This window comes from Periplaneta americana, chromosome 2 (genome assembly GCF_040183065.1).
Source record: "Periplaneta americana isolate PAMFEO1 chromosome 2, P.americana_PAMFEO1_priV1, whole genome shotgun sequence".
Classification (NCBI taxonomy): Eukaryota; Metazoa; Arthropoda; class Insecta; order Blattodea; family Blattidae; genus Periplaneta; species Periplaneta americana.
In genome coordinates this window covers 122,082,620-122,093,810 of record NC_091118.1, presented here as the reverse complement: position 1 = coordinate 122,093,810, position 11,191 = coordinate 122,082,620, and the positions used below count along the sequence as shown (strand labels likewise).

The 11,191-nt window shown below is 34.1% G+C and overlaps 2 long non-coding RNA genes across 2 annotated transcripts; one reads left to right on the top strand and one right to left on the bottom strand.

Annotated features, from left to right (window-relative positions):
- Positions 1-316: 316 nt before the first annotated feature.
- Positions 317-2,397, top strand: LOC138695297 (uncharacterized). The gene is made up of 3 exons (XR_011331120.1): positions 317-409; positions 1,250-1,440; positions 1,668-2,397. It is a non-coding gene; the product is annotated as an uncharacterized lncRNA (long non-coding RNA).
- Positions 2,398-4,797: 2,400 nt separating this feature from the next.
- LOC138694556 (uncharacterized) lies at positions 4,798-6,177 on the bottom strand. Its single transcript, XR_011330973.1, has 2 exons — positions 5,901-6,177; positions 4,798-5,146 (listed from the first exon to the last, which is right to left on the bottom strand). It is a non-coding gene; the product is annotated as an uncharacterized lncRNA (long non-coding RNA).
- Between the last annotated feature and the right edge of the window lie 5,014 nt (positions 6,178-11,191).

Genomic DNA, 11,191 nt, shown 5'->3' with positions numbered 1-11,191 from the left:
AGATTTGAAGATTTGGATCTGACGGCAGTAGAAAGAGAAGGACTAAGGGCCTGTACTACGATCGCCTGTTAAAGCTCCAGATTCGTATACTCCAGTTTAGCAATCTGGAAGTTAAATATTTTGTTCTGTACTACCAGCGGATTTTAACTGCAGGATTGTTATCCGGAAGATATAGTAACATTTTTATTGCGTTGGCAATGAAGTTACTGAAAATGTAGTGAAATTTATTGCGTTGGTATACCTTTCCCCGCGTATTTCATGTTTATGTTCCGTGTTTATATGGTACTATTTATTTTGAGGTTTTATTGTAAGCATTATTATAATGCTGAAGCTCCAGCCAAGAAAATAACAGAGTGAAGAACAGAAAATTACACATACTGTATGAAGAAACTTTACATGGAAGCAAAAGGTAAGATTTTAAAGGTTATGTTTCTTTTCGAATAGTAATAATTCCTACAATATGATAATATTTTGGCTCTAATTAGTAGGCCTAAAGAGGACGGGTGCGGGTTCCAGCAAAAGTGCGTTTTTCTCCATAATCATTGTTTTATTCATGTGTAACTGCACAAGAAGTGTAGGTGGCAATTATTTTTGTATTGTAATTAATATTAAGTGTGCTTCCAGTTTGTTGTATAGCCTACATTATTAGTGAATCGGTAATTTTTTTAGAAATAGTGTACTCACGGCTTCAAATCATGGGTCGAAGGCATAGTAACTCGTTTAAAAAGAAACGTTCACTGATACTGATAATAATGAATGATGTTTTTGGCCTGGGATTTCTAACCAACATTAGTACAGCAAGGTACACTGTTCCTAGCAAATTACCATATTTCAGTATGTTAGGCCTACGTATTTTACTGTTAGTAAATGGGCGGATATTTTGTATTAGGCCTATAATACCATTCGATCACAGATAGGGCCTAACATTATTTTTTAAAAGAACAGCATGAGGTGGAGAGACGTTTCCACTAAAGTGCAATATCTGTTGCTGCTACCAGTTCGACTATAATCACTCACTGTAATGCACATTCAACACCTCGTAAAATAACACAGAAACAGAAGATATTCAGTTTTTTCCAAAGTTTCTATGTACAATATAGTCATGTTTGATATTGTACTGACAATCGTCCATTAAAAGCTCTTGCTTATTTAGGTATAGAAACTTAGACAAGGGAAAAAGAGAATTACAGTATATCTTCTAATGTTGTAGGTTGCATATGGAATTAACCTAGTTTTACTTCCTTTTTAGTAATATAGAATGAAGCATGGGAAGAATATAGTAACATCAGCACAAATACAAGGACCTGAAAACAGCTGAGAAGCAAATTTGAATTCTTGGAAAAGAACACAAAGAAAATTGCTGCTGCAGAGAGACAATGCAGGCCACAAACAATTGGAGCCCCTCCAACTGAAGCAAAACCAAATCCAAACTTAGCCAAGGTAAGTGATTTAATTCTCCTATCAATTGAGTGATTTCTCAGTGATTTTTATTCATATTCAATGCATAAGTTCACTTATATGTTAATTTATACAATTATTACATAATAAGCAGAGGAAATTGTATAACACAAGTTTGAATTCTTTTTATTTATTTATTTATTTATTTATTTATTTATTTATTCATTCATTCATTCACTCATTTATTTATTTACTTACTTTTGTTACAGCCGAAGTAGTAACTAAACCAAGTTCCACTGATACCAGTGCAGCTAATAACACGAATGAGGTTAGTGTGTAAGGAATTAAGAGTCAGAAGAAGAGATGATGAGCTTTAGAGATAAAAGAAAATATTAGATTCTTGAAAATTGTTATACAAATTTAATTTAATGTCGGTATTACTTTATAATACTATTATTTCTATTATTACCATTCAGGTTCACAGTGCAATTCTTTAGTTTTTGAAGTGAAACTGGACATCCCAACAATATCTCCAGGTAATTTGATTTATACTACAAAACATTCTTTCACATTCTACGTATGATCCTTTTCCAATCTGAAATAGCTGTAACATGTAAACACATTTTCAGCCAACATGTTGAAAATAAAACTAACACACATACTATATGAAATCTGCAGCAAGCAGTAGATAAATTAGATGCAAAAGTTAAAAAAAAAAAAAAATGTTAAAATATAAATTGTACATAATGATGAAATGGTCACAAGAAATGGATGTCATAAAAACTAAACATCATTGTATTATAATATTATGTGGGATTTGAGTGGGAATTTGAAATTTATAAATGTAGGCCTAAAAGTAGAAAGTACACTAAACTGAAGAATTTATTTTGAGATTTCTCTGTAATGGGTTTGTAATTAGATTAGGCCACATTATGTTAAGTTGTATTTCAATTTTACCGTGAGGATTCTCACTTTGAAACTTGTGAATGATTTTTTGTGTACAGAAAAACTGAAAAATATCTTTTCATAAGGTAAAACAGAAACTGGCTACACTCTATTTACAATAGAACTATTTGCTTGGTTTTCTCTCTCTCTCTTTTTTATTGCAGCGTCACTTTCTTATTGTTAGAAATGAGTTTGGATTAATAGCACGTTAGAAAATACAATACTGTTACAGCTGCTGACTTTGAAGTGTCCACACATTTATGATAAAACATCATCTTTCTCCAGAATTAAATATCTTATGAATTAATTCCACTCTTAAAATATTACAGAGTCAGCTGGTGCAGCAGGTGAAGGTCTTCCACTGTACGGGTGTCTACACAGTGTAATGAAAGTAAGTTTTAAGTGAAATTACTGGTTTATTCAGTGTAGGTAGTGTAGGCTAAATTCAGAAAGATCTGATATAAGCATATATCCCTCTCTTAAATATTTCAGCTGATAATGGGATAATAGCTGATCGAGTTACACCCCAAGGATGCTTAAAAAAAAAGAAAGAAAGAAAAAGCAAGCCCCTGAGGAATGCATTAGCCACATTGAAAAATCTTTCTCCATCTGTGAACTGTAAGTTTAATGTTGACTTACTTTTACTTGAGATGTTAGAAATTCATGAACTTCAGTACTATTACAGTGATTTCTTTAAAAAATACATTAGTTGAAAGTTGGATGCTAACATTATAACATAGAATGACTTGAAATAAAAGTAAGTCATATCCTCATGTTTGCAAAGAGATGGGGTTTGGAATATCAAAAGTAAGATTTGGAGTTTTTACATTACTTTTTCCTCCTCTTTAATGGGTGGTCTATCTACAAAGACATCTTCAATTAGTGGCAGAAAGTAAATGCTACAATAATCACCCATTTTTATGTATTAACAAAAAATATGTTTAATTTTGTTGACCAGATTTGTTTGACCTGGATGACTGGGAGATTACTTCTTCTCATCCTTCTAATGGAGTGATAATGTCTTGCAGCTGTTCTTGATCCCTGTGGTCTCTGGCCTCTGCTTTATCTGCTAGTCTTCAGGATTAGGTTCGAGTCAGGTGATAATTATTAGCTAATCTAAGGTTTCTGGTTGGGTTCGGGTCTGGTTCAGATCAGGCCGAGATGGGCCGGGCCTAAGAATTATGGCCCGTGCAGATCTCTAACAAATGGGGCTTATAGCTGAAGTTGGCTCTGCCACAGTTTTCCAAGTTTTGTGTATTTGCATATGTATTTGTGTTGTGTTTAATTACAGTTACTATGTACTCTTATGTATTAGCCTGTATATTATTAATTTGTAAATATGACATGTACCATAGCATATATAATGAGACAGTGGATGTAATACATGATTATGCTTATTGTGTCTCCTGAAAAATGTCGTGTTTTGTTCACACAAAATAAATAAATAAATTTTAAATTTAATTGCAGCTATAGTGCATCTCTCTTGTTTTAAGTACACATTCACAGAGTACCTGAATACAATTGAAGCGTCAGCTGGAACAACGTTGTAAGTTACAAAATTTTCATTCGGTGTGTTTCCATGTAATAATGTTGTATGTCATGTTACCTTGCTATACTCCTTGGCTTGCAACTGTCCATCAATGCAGTACGTGAAATTTGTCCACTCAAAAGTTTGCTACCCTCATAAGAACAAAGTTGTACGCATATACACATTTTTGCAGCTACTGTAAATCCGAGGTCATGGAAAGCATGGGGCTCTATCTCCATGCCCCCCAAGTGCCTTCATGGCATGTTACGGGGATACCTTTACCTTTACCTTTTACTGTAAATTTTACCAAATATAATTTATAACGTTGTTCCAGCCGACGCTTCAATTAATGTGCCTCTTGAAAAATGTTTTACCATATTTTGCTTATGTAAAATAAATTTGAATTGCAGATACAGTGCATTTTTATTGTTTTAAATAGCCTACAGTGTACCTGGTCATAATTTTTAAAATGTATTTATCAAACCTTTGTGTTTGAATCATCTTAGCCTGTTAAGACATCACTGTGAGGGATCCAAGCAATAAAATATATATAAAAAGTAACGATATGAATATGTTTGCATACATGAATCACTAGGCCTAGCGTGAATGAAACAGCTCCCTTGCAAAACATAAATGCCAATTCCGAAACTTTCAGGAAATGAAGAAAAACTGTCACGTCTAAAATTTAATAAACTGTTACAGTTTGTTAAATAATAATACTGTATATAGCAAGCATATCTTAAGTCTGATTAATGAAATATGTTAGGCCTACTCCTACTGGTGAGCGATATATGCAAGGAAGGAGAAGGGAACTTGCCACCCTACCACATTATCTCCTGACAGTTGTCTCATGAGTGATGCCTTATTGGTATTCCAATCTATCTTCGGAGAGTTGACTAAACAACTAGCAGACACAAAATGAAACAGTTCTAGGAAAACTTTAATCAAGACCTATAATATATACATAAAACCTGTATTAAAATACTATTCAGAAGTATTCGTAACAGCATCAAAAAGAGACAGAATCCCTTGGGGGGGGGGGGAAATAAGCCTTGCACTTAATTACTGGAGCAAATAAAACTACTCCCAATGAAGCATTAAAAGTCATCACTTCAATTAAACCAAGCAGCAAGTGCAGCACTAGCTCGATTGACAACAGTTCCTGCTGTAACTTCGTGGACCCCACAAAAATCTCCTACTGTTGTCAATGTTCTCCCAGTGGCATAGAATCTCAATACCAGTAGTAGTTGGTCCATTGGAGGTAAGGCATTATTTCTGGAAAAATGTATGAACAATGAGATTTGGTTACAACTTTACCGGTAAATCTTTACAATAGCGTTACCAAAAGAAGGCAAGGCTCCCTACAGGATAGCCTGGAAGAGAGAGGTTTGGATGTAGTTTTGACTTTTTTTTTAGACAATTGTAAATATATGCAAATCATACTAACCTGTCACTAACTCGATCTTACGAAAATTTGTCTTTTCCCTTTAATTAGTAAGGAAACACAGTAATGAAATGAATGTGTTGCCCTTCCCTGCCGCCTACCCTTCTATCTCGATAGAGCGATCTCGCCTACCCGTACCTCTCCACCGCACTCCACTTTCACAGCAACTTTCCACCTTTATTTGGGAAATTGGTGTCGGCACCCAATTTTTCTTTCGTTTATGGTACATATGACTTGACTAGAACCCAAAATTGTGAATACATTTGTATCTTAAAGTGGTAACGCAATTGTGAAGAAATGGTAGTTTACCATATAAAGGATTTTGATATATTATATACTATTATTATTTTTTATATAAAAGTATTTTGAAACTGTTATTATTGTAGGTTGCCCTATATTATTATATCAATCACCTTCATACCTTGTAAGGGCAACAGAACACCTGCATGAAGCAACATTCTAACCTCACTTCTACTGTATTACAGGTTACTGTACTTCAAAGTAATTATTATAGTGCTATTATATACAAAATATTGATGTAATACCTACCGAAATAGTGTAGCTTATTATTAACTGTGTACTTACGAGCTGTGTCTTGTTTCAGTTGATAATTGATTTCATGTAGTAGGTTTCGTTATTCGAAACTGTCTAAAAAAATTTCTCGTCATCCCATTCTTCAAAATTATTTGGACGCGGCCTAATTCGTTTTGCTGTTCTGATATAACGAAGCATCTGCTCCAGAACTTATCATCAGAATCAGTATCAAAATTAAATTGATCCTTCAAATCACCAGCTGTACAACGTGCAGCCATCTTGATTTCAACACCGAGTTCCAACCTCCGGATAACGCCAATCTGCTACTCTGCCTTCCGGATTGCTAATCTGGAAGTTTAGCCTCCAGATTGCACATAACCAAAAGTCGTAGTACGCAATTACAACCCAACTTCCGGATAAATATGCCATCTGCCGGATAAGTTTAAACTAGAACTTTATCCGAGAGTCGTAGTACAGGCCCTAATTGATTTGTGTTGTGATTCTACATTGGTAGTGAGACCAATTGATCGTGTGAATTCCTTCTGGCTAAGCATTACAGAACATTATCCAACTATATGAAAGAAAGCTATTGCAATGTTGTTGCCATTTTCAACATCGTACTTGTGTGAGCAGACATATTCGACAATGAACAATATAAAATCAAATTGCAGGATTCGTCTGTCTAACATTGAAGTCGATCTATGACTTGCATGTTCAAACATTCGACCCAGAATTGACAAGATTTGCAAGCTACATCAATTCCAATTGTCACGTTGATGGAACAATTTTTTATAAAGTGCTTAAACTTCTTCTTTGTTTCGTAATAAGTTTTGTAATATGGAAGTAAATTAAGTTTCTGTCAACTGCAACTCGACATTAGCCTAATAATTTTTATTCAAACTTAAATTTAGTAGAAATCTCAGGAAACGAAAGTTCATCAATGCCAGTTGTTGGGCCGTTATAACGGCCTTTAAAACAGTGCGCCTCGAAAATTTGGCCTCCAATCAAGTGTGCAGCGAAATGGAAAAGGTTGGGAACCCCTGATATAGAAGGTCTTCATAGACATATACACTTATAAATTGTTTCCTGCTTATCGGCCAACTATCAATACGTTTATGAAACTTATTTAAAGGAAGATTGGTATTAGAAGGTGGAGAAGACTGGCAGAGGACAAGACAGAATGGCTACAAATATTGGAGGAGGCCCGGGCCCTGAATGCGCTGTGAATGAATAAATGAATGTAAAATTATTATAGTACCTGGCCACATTAACACAATCACCTACAATTTCTTTACTTTCAAATACTTTATTTTAATTCTACATTTACTGCAATTATACATATAAAATATAACTATATTATCTCCATTATATTTTCAGAACAAATTTTGAATAATAATGGATTTATTATATCTCGTCAGTACAGATGCTCTGTGATAAGATAACATCTAATATGTGAGAGATGAAGAAAGTACCCAATATGACCACCATTCATGATAAGGCAGGCATCGGCACGTTTCCTAATTGAAAATTGTACACGTTCGATTATCCCTGGCGCGTCTCTAATGCATTCATAACCACTTACAATGCATTCCCAGAGTTCGTTAACATTATCAACAAGGTTGGAATACATATAACATTTCAAATATCCCCAAACATAAAGTAAAAAAACTGAAGTCGGGGGACTTGGGAGGCCATGGTGTTGGTAAGCAATGGCCGATTTACTTGTTGTGGAAGATTGTGTCTAAGAACTCTCGGCTCTTCAAGTGAAAGTGAACTGGTACTTCATCATTCTTATACCTTAGCAGCTGCCTTTCCCAAAGAAGCACATCATTCAAAAGATCGCGTAGCTCGTATTACAAAAGACGGAGTTATTCACGACCATTAAGTCTGCCAAGTAAGTCATGTGGTTATAGATATACGAGGCGTATTTAATTTGTGGTCACAGTGATGATATATCTCGGACACGTTTGGTTTCCGGACCTATGTTTACTGCATTAGGATTTTTTACCTTCATTGTTCTCTAGTCACACCTGCAATTTCTACCTATAATTATTGAACACTCTGAATGTGTATCATAATACTTTTTCTTATCGTTCCGATAGAAGACTGTTTCTTATGGTTTTGATAAAGAAGAAGTGAGAACAATTAATTGGTTTTTATAAACAAAAACAAGTACGTAAGTGATTGCGCATTTCGAAATAGAAAATGAAAAAAGCTAACTGTCCAGGTCCATGAAGGAGTGCGGAATATTTTCCAATGATATGGATGGCACATTGAAAAGTTAAGTGGTAGGTAGTCAATCTTCGAATAGCGGGAAATACGTCAAGTATACGTCTGCTTACATGATACAACAAATGGGATTGATAACAGTTTAACACAAAAATACTGTATTAGAGTGACAACTCAATTACCAGGACTTTATTATTATTAACTTACTTTAATTGTCTGATAAACATCTCAGTACGGTCTAAAGTAGAGGTTTCCAAGATGTCTTTACATAAGAGATAACTTACATAGTTAAGGAGATCATTCTAACATTTATTTTATACAGAGGAATTCACGAAACATTGACCAACTTTTCAAAATCTAATTTAATGTACGAGAAACAAGTAATACTAAAGTTAAACACGGAATAAAACTGATGGAATACCAAAAATTTTTTGCAAAAAAATTCTATTTCAATGTAGGCTACAAGAATTATGAGCTTAAACACAGAATATTAAAGGCTTTCATCTGGAAGTTCGCAACATTTTCGTTCATTTTAGTCAGAAAAAGAATGATTATTATTTTATGTAATAGAGGATATAACAATAATCAGTACTTCATAAATACTATTTCTGTATTTCGCAGAATTAGTTAATTTTTTTTCTGTGGAAAGAGGATTTTATAGCAGTTAAATCATTTCTCACTTCAATGTGTGTGAATTGCGAGTCCTAGAAGATACAATGGTCAATCAGTTGACTCCTTTCGCACTATACAATACATATATCGTGAAGGTACATATAATAGTGCGCAGATATAAAGGAAAGAGAAACATTGTTGAAGTAATATATATTTACAAAAGGAGAAATATAAAACGTATAAATTTTGTCATAGATTACTGATTCCCACTCTGGGAATAACTTGGATATTACAATATTAGGGTACTATATTTATTAGTTTATTTTACAAATTTTTGTCAACTGCGATGTTATCTAGCGTCTGAGTGAAATGAAGGTGATAATGCCAACGAAATGAGTTCAGAATCCAAAGCCGAAAGTTACCCTGCATTTGCTCCTAATGGGTAGAAGGAAAGCCCAGTACAAAATCTCAACCAGGCAACTTGTCCCAAACAGAATTTCAACTCGGACCTGCCGTTTTAAGGTCAGACATGCTAACCGTTACTCTACAGTAGTGGACAGAGTACTATTTTTGAACATCTGAAGGACTGGCAAAATTGATAAAATCGATATTTTATGCTACAATACTTTCTTCTTATACTTCTTATAAATATGGATTAGAGGACTGAGGAAATAAACATTTAGGGTTTATAGAACAGAATGATATAACCACAGTCTAGTATATACAATCAGGAAACTTAATATGTAAGAAATATGCATCCATAGATAGTTGCTAACCTCTAGGATCGCTACTATCGCCTCATTACAGACAATGAGAAATAGTACCTGCACAGTCTATTGTTCCTAGTACCCTCATCAACTCAAGCTTCGTGATTGTATATACTAGACTATGATATAACCTTAATTCCTCTCCTATGTTTACTGTTGTTTCTTGGTGATGGTGCTATTGAACCTGTCGTTTAATCTCATTGAATGGTTTTCTTTGAATGTTAAATCTATCTTTGAAATAGCTAAGCTATAGCCAGAAAATATATAATTTCTCTTCCGTTTTCATACATTCAAGACATGATTGTAAAGTTCTGGATCTCCATTATGTTCAACAGGCAGACGAAGAATGGGATTCAACGCTGCGGTCGGTTGTGCCATTCTTCCACAAAAACTTGCACATGCTGCTCGCTGCAATTCTGAGCACACGAGAACTAATATTAGAAACGATTAGTTTGTTTGCACAGCTCAGTCCCTCTGCTAAAGTACTTGGCATCTGTTTTCAATTTAGATACTCGTGTTTTTATTCCCCTTGCAAGAAGCTGGCGACATGGAACAACACGAACAACACGAATGCTGAACAAGATCCTTTGAAGAAATTACAAATGCTTCATAAGGAAACCAATAAATTATCATTATCATAAGACATTGATGTATGTACTATATGCATGATATTATTGCGTATCATTTTATTCTGAAGGTAATTTAAGACCTAAATAGATATCAGTCAAAGGATATTATATATAGAATGTATCCGGCAGACATCATACATCGGATTTATAAAATAAAACCATCTACCCTTCAATAAGGGTGACCACAAGGATACAGAAAACAAATACAAATAGTATAAAAGTTTACAATGAAAATACATAAGTTATAATAAATTTCAGACGAAAATTAAAGAGTGAATCATATTACTTGAAATAGAGATGAAACTGCAAAATTTATATATAGGTATATATATATATATATGTATATATTTATTTATTTATTTACAGTCTGCATGCTCCATTACTGTGGAGTAATCCTACATGCATTGGTTTATCTTAAACTATGTTCATATAATTACTTTATATTATTCTAAGAGTTGTTTTATAGGCAATACAGATGGATGAATTTTGTACTTTTCTTAAATTGTAATTTATCAAATTGTATATTGTTAGTAAATTTGATCAAGTTCTTATGGTATTTCTGCACTTCTTTGTCTTTACTCACTGGCCAGTTTTCAGTCTTGAGAACTGCCACTTTCAGGATGTCTCTTTCTCTCTCAAGTAATTTACAATTGTATAACAAATGATCTATCGTTTGTTCGTCATTGTTGTATGGACATAATGGGTTATCTATACTAATTTTATATTTATGTAGATAAGATTTTATATTTTCGTGACCTGTTATTATGGTTGTGAAGTTTGGTTTTTTTTAGTTGGTTATTTAACGACGCTGTATCAACTACTAGGTTATTTAGCGTCGATGAGATTGGTGATAGCGAGATGGTATTTGGCGAGATGAAGCCGAAGATTCGCCATAGATTACTTGGCATTCACCTTACGATTGGAAAAAACCTCGGAAAAAACCCAACCAGGTAATCAGCCCAAGCGGGGATCGAACCCGCTACCAAGCGCAACTTCAGACAGGCAGGCAAGCACCTTAATCGACTGAGCCACGCCGGTAGCCTTTAGCCGATCGTTTTTATATTACAATATTTATTATATTTTACTTATATTTTCAAACGTCTCT